We start from the raw sequence: 10,926 nt of genomic DNA on the forward strand, positions 1-10,926 counted from the left end.
ACACTGCTATTTTCTATTTCAGAAATAAAGAATTTATTATTATTTATTTATTATTATTTATTTAGGTACTGCGGTACTCACTGACAGTGCCGTGCCTGCAGCTGGCGACGTGCTCGTCGCAGGTGTGGTAGGCGATGAGGTCGTGGTTGAAGGTACTGCGGTACTCACTGACAGTGCCGTGCCTGCAGCTCGCGACGTGCACGGCGCAGGTGTGGTAGGCGGTGAGGTCGTGGTTGAAGGTACTGCGGTACTCACTGACAGTGCCGTGCCTGCAGCTGGCGACGTGCTCGTCGCAGGTGTGGTAGGCGATGAGGTCGTGGTTGAAGGTACTGCGGTACTCACTGACAGTGCCGTGCCTGCAGCTCGCGACGTGCACGGCGCAGGTGTGGTAGGCGGTGAGGTCGTGGTTGAAGGTACTGCGGTACTCACTGACAGTGCCGTGCCTGCAGCTCGCGACGTGCACGGCGCAGGTGTGGTAGGCGGTGAGGTCGTGGTTGAAGGTACTGCGGTACTCACAGACAGTGCCGTGCCTGCAGCTCGCGACGTGCACGGCGCAGGTGTGGTAGGCGGTGAGGTCGTGGTTGAAGGTACTGCGGTACTCACTGACAGTGCCGTGCCTGCAGCTGGCGACGTGCTCGTCGCAGGTGTGGTAGGCGATGAGGTCGTGGTTGAAGGTACTGCGGTACTCACTGACAGTGCCGTCCCGGCAATTCGCGTCTTGCATTTCGCAGAAGTTTTCAAATGTATGATGTGCGGTCAAATCATGATTGCCTGCACATATTTTTTCCCTGCAACACTCAAACAATCACTACCCTGCTTAGCCTAGTTGCTATAGTTGGGCTCATACCAGAATTGCCAGATTGACTTTGCAGTTAGCCCGAGTATATTACATAAGTATCTATCTAATCTATCTATATATAATACCTTTAACCGAGCAATTCTTGTTTATTTATTTATATGTTTATTTATTTATATATATGTCGCAGTACGATAGATAAAGCCGTAATATAGTTATAACCCTAGGCATATAATTATATGTCGTAACATAGTTATACGAAAGCGATTCATTACTATCTTACTAGGAATATAACTATAATACGTCTTTAGTTTAGTGATATAGTTATATTACTGGATTAAGTTTAGTGAAATAATTGTAGGTAGGAGTGCGGCGGTGCGGCGGAGGTATAGTTATATCCGTAGGGATATAGTTATATGCCGTATATTACGTATTATAATCATTTTCCTAGTAAGATAGTAATTGTAGGTAGGAGTGCGGCGGTGCGGCGAAGGTCTAGTTATATCCCTAGGGATACAGTTATATGCCGTATAGTACGTATTATAATCATATTCCTAGTAAATTAGTAATATCTTACTAGGAATATAACTATAATACGTTTCTAGTTTAGTAATATAGTTATTTTACTGGATTATGTTCAGTATTATAATTGTAGCAGTGTAGTGCGGGGGTGCGGCGGAGTCGGCGGCGGGGGGGGGGTAAATATACTTACTGTTTTCTTTGATTCCCTGGCAGATTTATAACCATTTAACCACATTAGTTTAGTCAAATACCGTATTATAATCATATTCCTAGTAAGATAGTAATATCTTACTAGGAATGTGATTATAATACGTATTATACGGCATATAACTATATCCCTACGGATATAACTATACCTCCGCCGCACCGCCGCACTCCTACCTACAATTATTTCACTAAACTTAATCCAGTAATATAACTATATCACTAAACTAAAGACGTATTATAGTTACATTCCTAGTAAGATAGTAATGAATCGCTTTCGTATAACTATGTTACGACACATAATTATATCCCTAGGGTTATAACTATATAACGGCTTTATCTATCGTACTGCGACATATATGTATATTTCGGGGATCTCGGAAACGGCTCTAAGATTTCGATGAAATTTGCTATATGTGGGTTTTCGGGGGCGATAAATCGATCTAGCTAGGTCTTATCCCTGGGAAAACGCACATTTTTGAGTTTTTATATGTTTTACGAGTCAAGCCCGGTCTCCCAGATATTATTATTGAATAAACATAGCGACTTAGCGATTACCTATTGAAATAACTATGTATTATATCTGTGCCTCCAATGTAAAAGGGTTAAACTCGAGTTTGTCCAAATTACAAATTTTGCCAGTAAAAGGTTTATTTCATGAAACTACATCTTTTGTGCTGACACCCACTGCCCTATGACTTCTAATTGCTGAGATATCGATTGTGCAAAAGGATTAAACTTTGCCAAAAATCACAACCATTATGTTCAAAACGATTTATTTTTATATAATCTCGTTTAAAAAATTTGTTACTTAAGAATCGTGTTACGAACGATGGTTAAATTAAAGTTTAATCTTAGTGAATAAAATACATTTCAAGAAACATTTCGTGTAAAGAAATCTAAATTCACTTAGATCTATTTCAACTACCGAGTCTAGTTCGTGAATGACGGTAAAACTTAAGTTTTTTTATTATTCACAAACATTTTTAAGACGTCATGATGTGTAAAGGGATATAAATAATTTACTTTGACCGTTTTTCACCATCTAGTTTCGCTAAATTGAGTTAATGATTATGGTTAATGTTCACTTAGATTCCTTTCCGTATATTTTTTTTAGTAACAATAACAAAACAAAGATGGGGAAGTAAGACAAATAAGTACAACTGCCCTGTTGTCAGTACAACACTACTATAGTACAACTGTCGTAAATAGCTATTAGGGTTCATGTATGTGTTTAATTAGTCTCTACGTTTAGGTTACTATTTTTACTTTTGTATATCATGTTTTACTTTGTGCTCGTATATTATGTCAAATGAATTGCGTGGAATGTTTTATATCTAGTTATAAGTCTAGGATTCATGCTCCTTTCATACGTGCTTAATATTGTACCTATTTATAAGTCTAGGATTCGTGCTCCTTTCATACGTGCTTATAATTAACGAGATTGGCAAAAATATACATTACTGACTCTGCATGATACACCCACTAGTTGAAGAAGGTACCAAACGGCCTTGTGTTTTACTATATAAGGCAGAGCCGTTTCGTGGCTTATTCAGAGATATCAGAGACATCAAGAGAGCTTCACTCATACCAGCCTGAACACTCTCCAAGTGAATAAATCAAATATATGTGTTTTCATTTCACACAACACATATACCGGTAAATGGAGGTATAGCGGACTTCGAGACAACAGCGGCCAGCGGCGTTCCAGTTTGCTGAGATTTCTACGCTTCTCCCAACGAACCCCCATCACGAAAAGCTACAGTCTACACTCCACAGTTTGGTCCTTTTGAAGCCGGATGAAGATAGAAAAACGTACGCGCTGAGTTTCAAGCGACATTGCTTAACTCAGACAGCAAGAAAGAAACAAGTACGCGCTGAGTTTTAAGCGAACGTTGCTTGACTCAGATGGCAAGAAAGAATAAAGGAAGCGCTGAGCCTAGAAGTTCGCTTCGGTTTAGACCCAAACCCTATACCTTTCCGTAACCCATTTACCGGCTTGCCGGACGGACCGTGCAGCGTCGTAGGACCACCTCCGCTCACGTGTCCTGGCAACTTTCGTTGCAAGTGTCACATGGTTGATACCCACACACTGCTTTCGAACGTTCTAGGCATAGCACTTTGCCATTGCGGGAGATTCAGTGCCACGAGGGATCCACGCTTAGGGCACTGACGTTGCGCACGGCAACGGTCAGTCATAGGCATAGGCAGGTCAAGTTAGGGACCCCCCGCGTGTGTTAAGTGAAGTGGTTCCAGCCAGAAAGATGTCCGAAAAGGAAGCAAGGAGCCTACGATCACGCACCAAGGGCCCACCTGCGCCCGCACCGAACATGGATACCCCTACCCCCTCGTCTGGTAAGACTACGTCCAACGAGACTAATACGAGGAGCAAGGGCACCAGTGGCAACCCGAATGCTACCGGTGGAACCGAGTCGGTACACTCGGAGATGTTAGACGCCACCGTAGTAAATCGTAGTAGGTCGAATACGCTAGTGAATAAAGACACCGATGCGCCGCCGCCGCCGTCGCGGGCGCCGTCTAATCGCGAATTAAAGAATCGCAAATCGGTTAGGGAACGCGACAATAAATTGTCCGTGCTAATGGCCGAGCTCGAGGTTCATAAAGCCCGTCTAGCCGTTGCTAAGACCGAGTCCGACACTGCCAATTTACGGCTGCAGATTGCGCAATTGAAGGCGCAGTCTCGCGGCGGCAGTGACGCGACCGTCGAAGCTTCTAAGACAGGGTCCGTCACTGCAAATTTACGGCCGCAGGTTGCGCAACTGAAGGCGCAGTCTGTCGGCAGCAGTGACGCGACCGTCGAAGAACGTACTAGAAGTTGGGTAGAACGACAAGCTAGGTTACAGCACGAGGTCGCGAAAGAAAACGTTAAATTCCCGCCGCCGAAAAAGACCGCGCAGCCGCCGCCGCGTGCAGCCGCCGACCGGGCTAGCAGACCGCCCCCGCGCGTTTTAGAGGTACCGCACGGTACCTACGCGCCAATGTACCATAAACCGCCGGAATTACCTGCATTCGGCGGAGATATCACCGAGTGGATATCATTTAGGGCAGAGTTCGAAGATACGTCGCCCATGTTTAGTGCCGTCAATAACGTCAGTCGGATTAGGCGCGCACTTAAGGGCGAAGCTCGGACGGCCGTAAAATCAATAATGTACACAGTTCAGGATCCGTACGAGATAATGGAAGCGCTGGAACGGCAGTTCGGCGACCCTGAGGAGATTGTTCTTACGGAAATTCATAATGTTAAACGCATGCCGCGTTTATCCGAAGACAATTCGAATATAGCCTCATTCGCCGCGCATGTAGCGAATGCCGTCGCCACCATTAGATCCTTGCGTCAAGAGAAATACTTGCACGCGCCTGAGCTCGTGAATAAAATCGTGGATAAATTAAATCTGATAGTGCGCTATGAATGGGCCAAATACAGGCAGTCTAACGTAGAATCACCCAGGTTAGTAGCAATTTCCGAGTTTCTAAACGAAATTAGCACTGCGGCCAAGCGCGTAAACCGACATAAGCCGTCTAACCGATCACGGAATGCAGTGAATGCGGTTTCCTTTGTGCACGAACCGAGAAGATCGAGCCAAGCTCTCTCTGGGTCTCGTCCCCCCGCGTTCTACCGTGATACGTCTAATAGATCGCGAAACGCGGTAAACGCTGTGCGCGAATCCAGTCGATCGAGCAACGCTCTCGCTGGGTCCGGCGCCCCCGCGTACTCTCGCGACGTTAGTTCGGATTCGGAGTCAGATTACCACGAAACGTACACGCGTGATACGTCTAATAGATCGCGAAACGCGGTAAACGCTGTGCGCGAACCCAGTCGATTGAGCAACGCTCTCGCTGGGTCCGGCGCCCCCGCGTACTCTCGCGACGTTAGTTCTGATTCGGAGGCAGATTGCCACGAAACGTACACGCGTGATACGTCTAACGGGTCACGGAATGCAGTGAGCGCGGTTTCCTCTGCGCGCGAACCCAGAAGATCGAGCCAAGCTCTCTCTAGGTCTCGCGACCCCGCGTTCTACCGTGATACGTATGATAGATCGCGAAATGAACGAAACGCGGTTTCCTCTGTGCGCGAGCCCAGTCGATCGAGCCACGCTCTCGCTAGGTCCCGCGCCCCCCGCGTCCCTTCGCGACTATAGTTCGGATTCGGAGTCAGATTCCCGCGAATCATACACACGTGATACGGGAAATAGATCGCGTACTAGTAAATCAACTATAGCTCAAGTAAAGCGCCGCGATGGTAATTTAAAAAAGCCAGCGTCAACCGGAGCTAAGCCCCAGCGGGAGATATCGTCTGTCTCTGTCTCGCGCGATGCGTGCGCCATATGTAAGAACGGCAAAGAACACAAAGTTAGCGAGTGTTCGAAATTTCTAGCCGCGACTATATCTGAGCGATGGGACTTGGTGAAGGGTACTAGATTGTGCTATAGATGTTTAGGCGCGAGTCACCGTGCGCGTTTTAAATGTAAATATGTCGCGTGTGGCATGAGTCAGTGCGAAGCCGGACATAATAGACTATTACACGGATTAAGCGCGGCCGCATCCGCGAACGGTAATAGTGTCCCGGCGGCACCTGCAGTACTCAATGTTAGGCTGCCGCAGACGTGTCTCAAAGTCATTCCTGAAGAGGTGTCGGAACCGTTAGGTACCGTCCAAACCCTCGCGCTATTTGACGAAGGCGAGGCAATGGCTTTGACGATACACGAAACTGCGGACAGCATCGCACCTGCGGTACAATTTGTTGGGCACGCAAAGCCTAATACCGCGGAAGACGAGGCCTTACAACTTGCGAAACGACATTCTGAGACAGAATCATTAGGCGTTTCGCAGAAGGTACCTCGGGCCGACCCCGGCCAACGTGCGCTAGATTTGTTAGAAGCCACCTGCGAGAAGATACCGGGGGAGCAAAGGTATCACTCGGGCTTACTGTGGCGATTAGATGACGAGAAACTCCCCGATAACCGAGCGCAAGCATTGCAACGGCCGTACAGTCTAGAACGAAAGCTAGACCACGATGCGAAACTTAAAGCCGAATACGCAAAGCATATGTTGCTTGACAAAGGTTACGCGGAGAAAATGGACTCGCCGCCGCCACCCGAGGCACCCCGGACGTGGCCTCTGGCGCACTTCCCAACTTTTCAGCCGCAAAGCGGGAAAACGCGATTAGTTTGGGACACGGCAGCCACAGCTTACGGACGTTCGTTTAACAGCGCGCTGTTGGCTGGCCCCGACCTGTTAGAGTCTTTACAGATCGAAATAATTGAGCAGGATCGCGATACGTTACGTTTCGTTTGGTGGACAGGGATCGATTGGGACTCGCCTATACCCGTCTCACTCGCACCCGCGTGGCGATCGTTCATTATTAATAACGTACGATTAGTTCGCGCCACCGCTAGTATTCTGGTTGCCGCCGAGGTTTTCAAAGCCGCATTGTTCGCTAAGAAAACAGACATAGAGATAAATAAGGGGCATTTAGATTTAGCAGAGATATTGCTAATCCGACGGAGTCAACATGCTGCATTTCCGGAGGAAATCAAGCTTCTGGAAACTGGGCGGCCACTCCTGAAGAAATCTCCGCTATACAAAATCGCTGTACAACTTGACAAAAACGGAATCATCGTACTAAATGCTAGAATCGATAAAAACACGCACATGCCTGTTTTACATGCGAAAGAAGATTTCGTCAAGTTATTAGTACAGCATTTTCATGCACTCTACAATCACGGCAACCACGCGACCGTCATCAACGAGTTGAAACAAAGGTACTACATTATCGGGCTGCGCGGTAGCATTCGCTATATAACGAATAAATGCCAATGGTGCAGAACCTATAGGGGAACGCCAATCAAAGTTCCCATAGGTGACTTGCCGCCAGAAAGACTAAAAGCGAATCAGCCGCCGTTTACCGCTGCAGCCGTAGACCTGTTTGGCCCCATGCACATAACTATAGGCCGCCGCCGCGAGAAAAGGTGGGGTGTACTATACACATGCCTCACGACTCGCGCTGTACATCTGGAGCTTGCCGCCTCACTTTCGGCATCCTCCATGATACTGTCGCTACGCCGAATGATAGCGCGACGCGGCACGCCTACGGTTCTCTATTCCGACAACGCCACCAACTTCCACGGCGCGGAAAGAGAACTGGCAGAGGCCAAAAACACGCTGCCCGACAGTCTCAAGCCCTTCTTGACCGAGCGAGCCATAAAATGGAAGAAAATTCCACCCGGCAACCCCTCCGCTGGCGGTGCCTGGGAACGGCTCGTGGGCAGCGTTAAAACCGCATTAAAAGTAGTACTGAAAGAAAGAGCACCCCACGAAGAAGTTCTACATACTTTACTGCTAGAATCAGAGCACATAGTCAATTCCAGACCGTTGACACCAGTGAATCCAGATTTAGACATCGAAGCCCTGACGCCGAATCACTTCCTTATCGGTCGATCAAGTGCCATGTCGCCACTGGGTGTCTTCACAGACGCAATTATGTCGCTCTCTTCGTGGAAAACAGCGCAAACGCTAGCCGACCAATTTTGGAGGCGCTGGCAGCGGGAATACCGACCCAGCCTCCTCCCCAGGCCCGGTGCTCACCAAAACGTGAGAAAACTGCATGAAGGTGACGTAGTCATCATTGCGGATAGCTCCATGCCACGAGGAACGTGGCCCAGAGGCGTAATCGCCCAGCTATTTCCTGGCCCAGATGGTCATGTGAGAGTGGCCATTGTTCGCACACGCGCAGGTGACGTCCGCCGCCCAGTTTCTAGACTTATCCCCATTTACTCCGCGCATGAAGACGGTGTTGACACACGTGGGGGAGACTGTCGTAAATAGCTATTAGGGTTCATGTATGTGTTTAATTAGTCTCTACGTTTAGGTTACTATTTTTACTTTTGTATATCATGTTTTACTTTGTGCTCGTATATTATGTCAAATGAATTGCGTGGAATGTTTTATATCTAGTTATAAGTCTAGGATTCATGCTCCTTTCATACGTGCTTAATATTGTACCTATTTATAAGTCTAGGATTCGTGCTCCTTTCATACGTGCTTATAATTAACGAGATTGGCAAAAATATACATTACTGACTCTGCATGATACACCCACTAGTTGAAGAAGGTACCAAACGGCCTTGTGTTTTACTATATAAGGCAGAGCCGTTTCGTGGCTTTTTCAGAGATATCAGAGACATCAAGAGAGCTTCACTCATACCAGCCTGAACACTCTCCAAGTGAATAAATCAAATATATGTGTTTTCATTTCACACAACACATATACCGGTAAATGGAGGTATAGCGGACTTCGAGACAACAGCGGCCAGCGGCGTTCCAGTTTGCTGAGATTTCTACGCTTCTCCCAACGAACCCCCATCACGAAAAGCTACAGTCTACACTCCACAACAACATTACTCTGTTGAAATTGTGAATGGTTCAGTAACCATTAACAATTTCAACAGAGTAATTAAGTATATTAAATCACTCTTTAATTACATTGATATTATTCTTTTTGGTTTTTTTTTTAACCATCAATCTACAAAAAATGCAATATTTAGTTCCCAAAATGGTTTCTTTACACAATACAAAAGTTCAAAAAGATTTTAGCAACACTAGAGAAAGTGTAGTTTAACCTTTTCACACATTCATAATTTTTGTGAAAAGGGATATAAGTTGTTTTTGAAAGCCAATCACAGAACACCGCCTCTAGAAACCTAATATTGGCCATTTTGTTCCCGACGCAAATCACCAAACTGTGAGGTGCGGGAGGGGTGCTCACAGCGTTGCGATTGGTCGATCCAAACATGGCGCGCTGACACGTGTAAGCGTAGGGATGGGACATGTTCATTAGAGGTAGTGGGTACTGCTACCAGTGATACCGAAATTTATTGTGGTAAAATTGTTACCAATTTAGTATACTTAGAGTAAACTTACTTAATAATTAAATTGATTAATTTAATATTTCATTAAGTAATTTAACAATGTACCTGAAATTTTTACTTAACATATTAGGGCATTTCTCTTTAAAGTACCCAGAACTTGAATTTTAAAGTTTAGAATTTTTATAGTATTTCCACTCAGAATCGCAATCTCTTTCGATACGAGAAAAAAGTGTCGCCAAAATCTCATACAATTATTTTCTTTTGTCCGTTTTATTAAGGTCATAGAAGGTTGTATTGAAAACATATTCAAATGGACCAATAACATATGCCTATTACAAATCAACTCCGAGTTCTCTCGCACTTCTTTGAAGTTCATCATCAGGTCCATCTCGTGACATGAGACCTAACTGCTCACCTAGAGGATTCTAAAAAACCCATACAACAATGTCTATCACAAACCAACACCGAGTTCCCTCGCACTTCTTTGAAGTTCATCATCAGGTCCATCTCGTGACATGAGACCCAACTGCTCACCTAGAGGATTCTAAAAAACCCATACAACATATGTCTATCACAAACCAACACCGAGTTCCCTCGCACTTCTTTGAAGTTCATCATCAGGTCCATCTCGTGACATGAGACCTAACTGCTCACCTAGAGGATTTTAAAAAACCCATACAACATATGTCTATCACAAACCAACACCGAGTTCCCTCGCACTTCTTTGGAGTTCATCATCAGGTCCATCTCGTGACATGAGACCTAACTGCTCACCTAGAGGATTCTAAAAAACCCATACAACATATGTCTATCACAAACCAACACCGAGTTCCCTCGCACTTCTTTGGAGTTCATCATCAGGTCCATCTCGTGACATGAGACCTAACTGCTCACCTAGAGGATTCTAAAAAACCCATACAACATGTCTATCACAAACCAACACCGAGTTCCCTCGCACTTCTTTGGAGTTCATCATCAGGTCCATCTCGTGACATGCGGCCTAACTGCTCACCTAGAGGATTCTAAAAAACCCATACAACATATGTCTATCACAAACCAACACCGAGTTCCCTCGCACTTCTTTGGAGTTCATCATCAGGTCCATCTCGTGACATGAGACCTAACTGCTCACCTAGAGGATTCTAAAAAACCCATACAACATATGTCTATCACAAACCAACACCGAGTTCCCTCGCACTTCTTTGAAGTTCATCATCAGGTCCATCTCGTGACATGCGGCCTAACTGCTCCGCTGGCCTAGAGGATTCTAAAAAAAATACACAACATATTACCTATATTTTATGTCTAAAATGATACAATACGGTATGACGAAGCACGAAGTTTCCGCAACTGAAAAACCATCATCGTCACATCACTAGTCGAAAGGGAAAGGGATAGCGCATTGCATTTTCAAGTTGACGAAAAGGGACGGACATACTTCGCCTCTGCTTACTGACCAGTATAAAATGAACCCCGCGGACAAGAAACATTATTCAATGAAATAATGAATTTGAC

The 10,926-nt window shown here is 45.7% G+C and overlaps 1 protein-coding gene across 1 annotated transcript in view; it reads right to left on the reverse strand.

Annotated features, from left to right (window-relative positions):
- LOC134801497 (uncharacterized) overlaps nucleotides 1-10,926 on the reverse strand; it is a 318,534-nt gene that overhangs the window by 63,994 nt on the left and 243,614 nt on the right. The gene's annotated exons all lie outside the window — the stretch shown is intronic.

This window comes from Cydia splendana, chromosome 22, assembly GCF_910591565.1.
Source record: "Cydia splendana chromosome 22, ilCydSple1.2, whole genome shotgun sequence".
In the NCBI taxonomy this organism is placed as follows: domain Eukaryota; kingdom Metazoa; phylum Arthropoda; class Insecta; order Lepidoptera; family Tortricidae; genus Cydia; species Cydia splendana.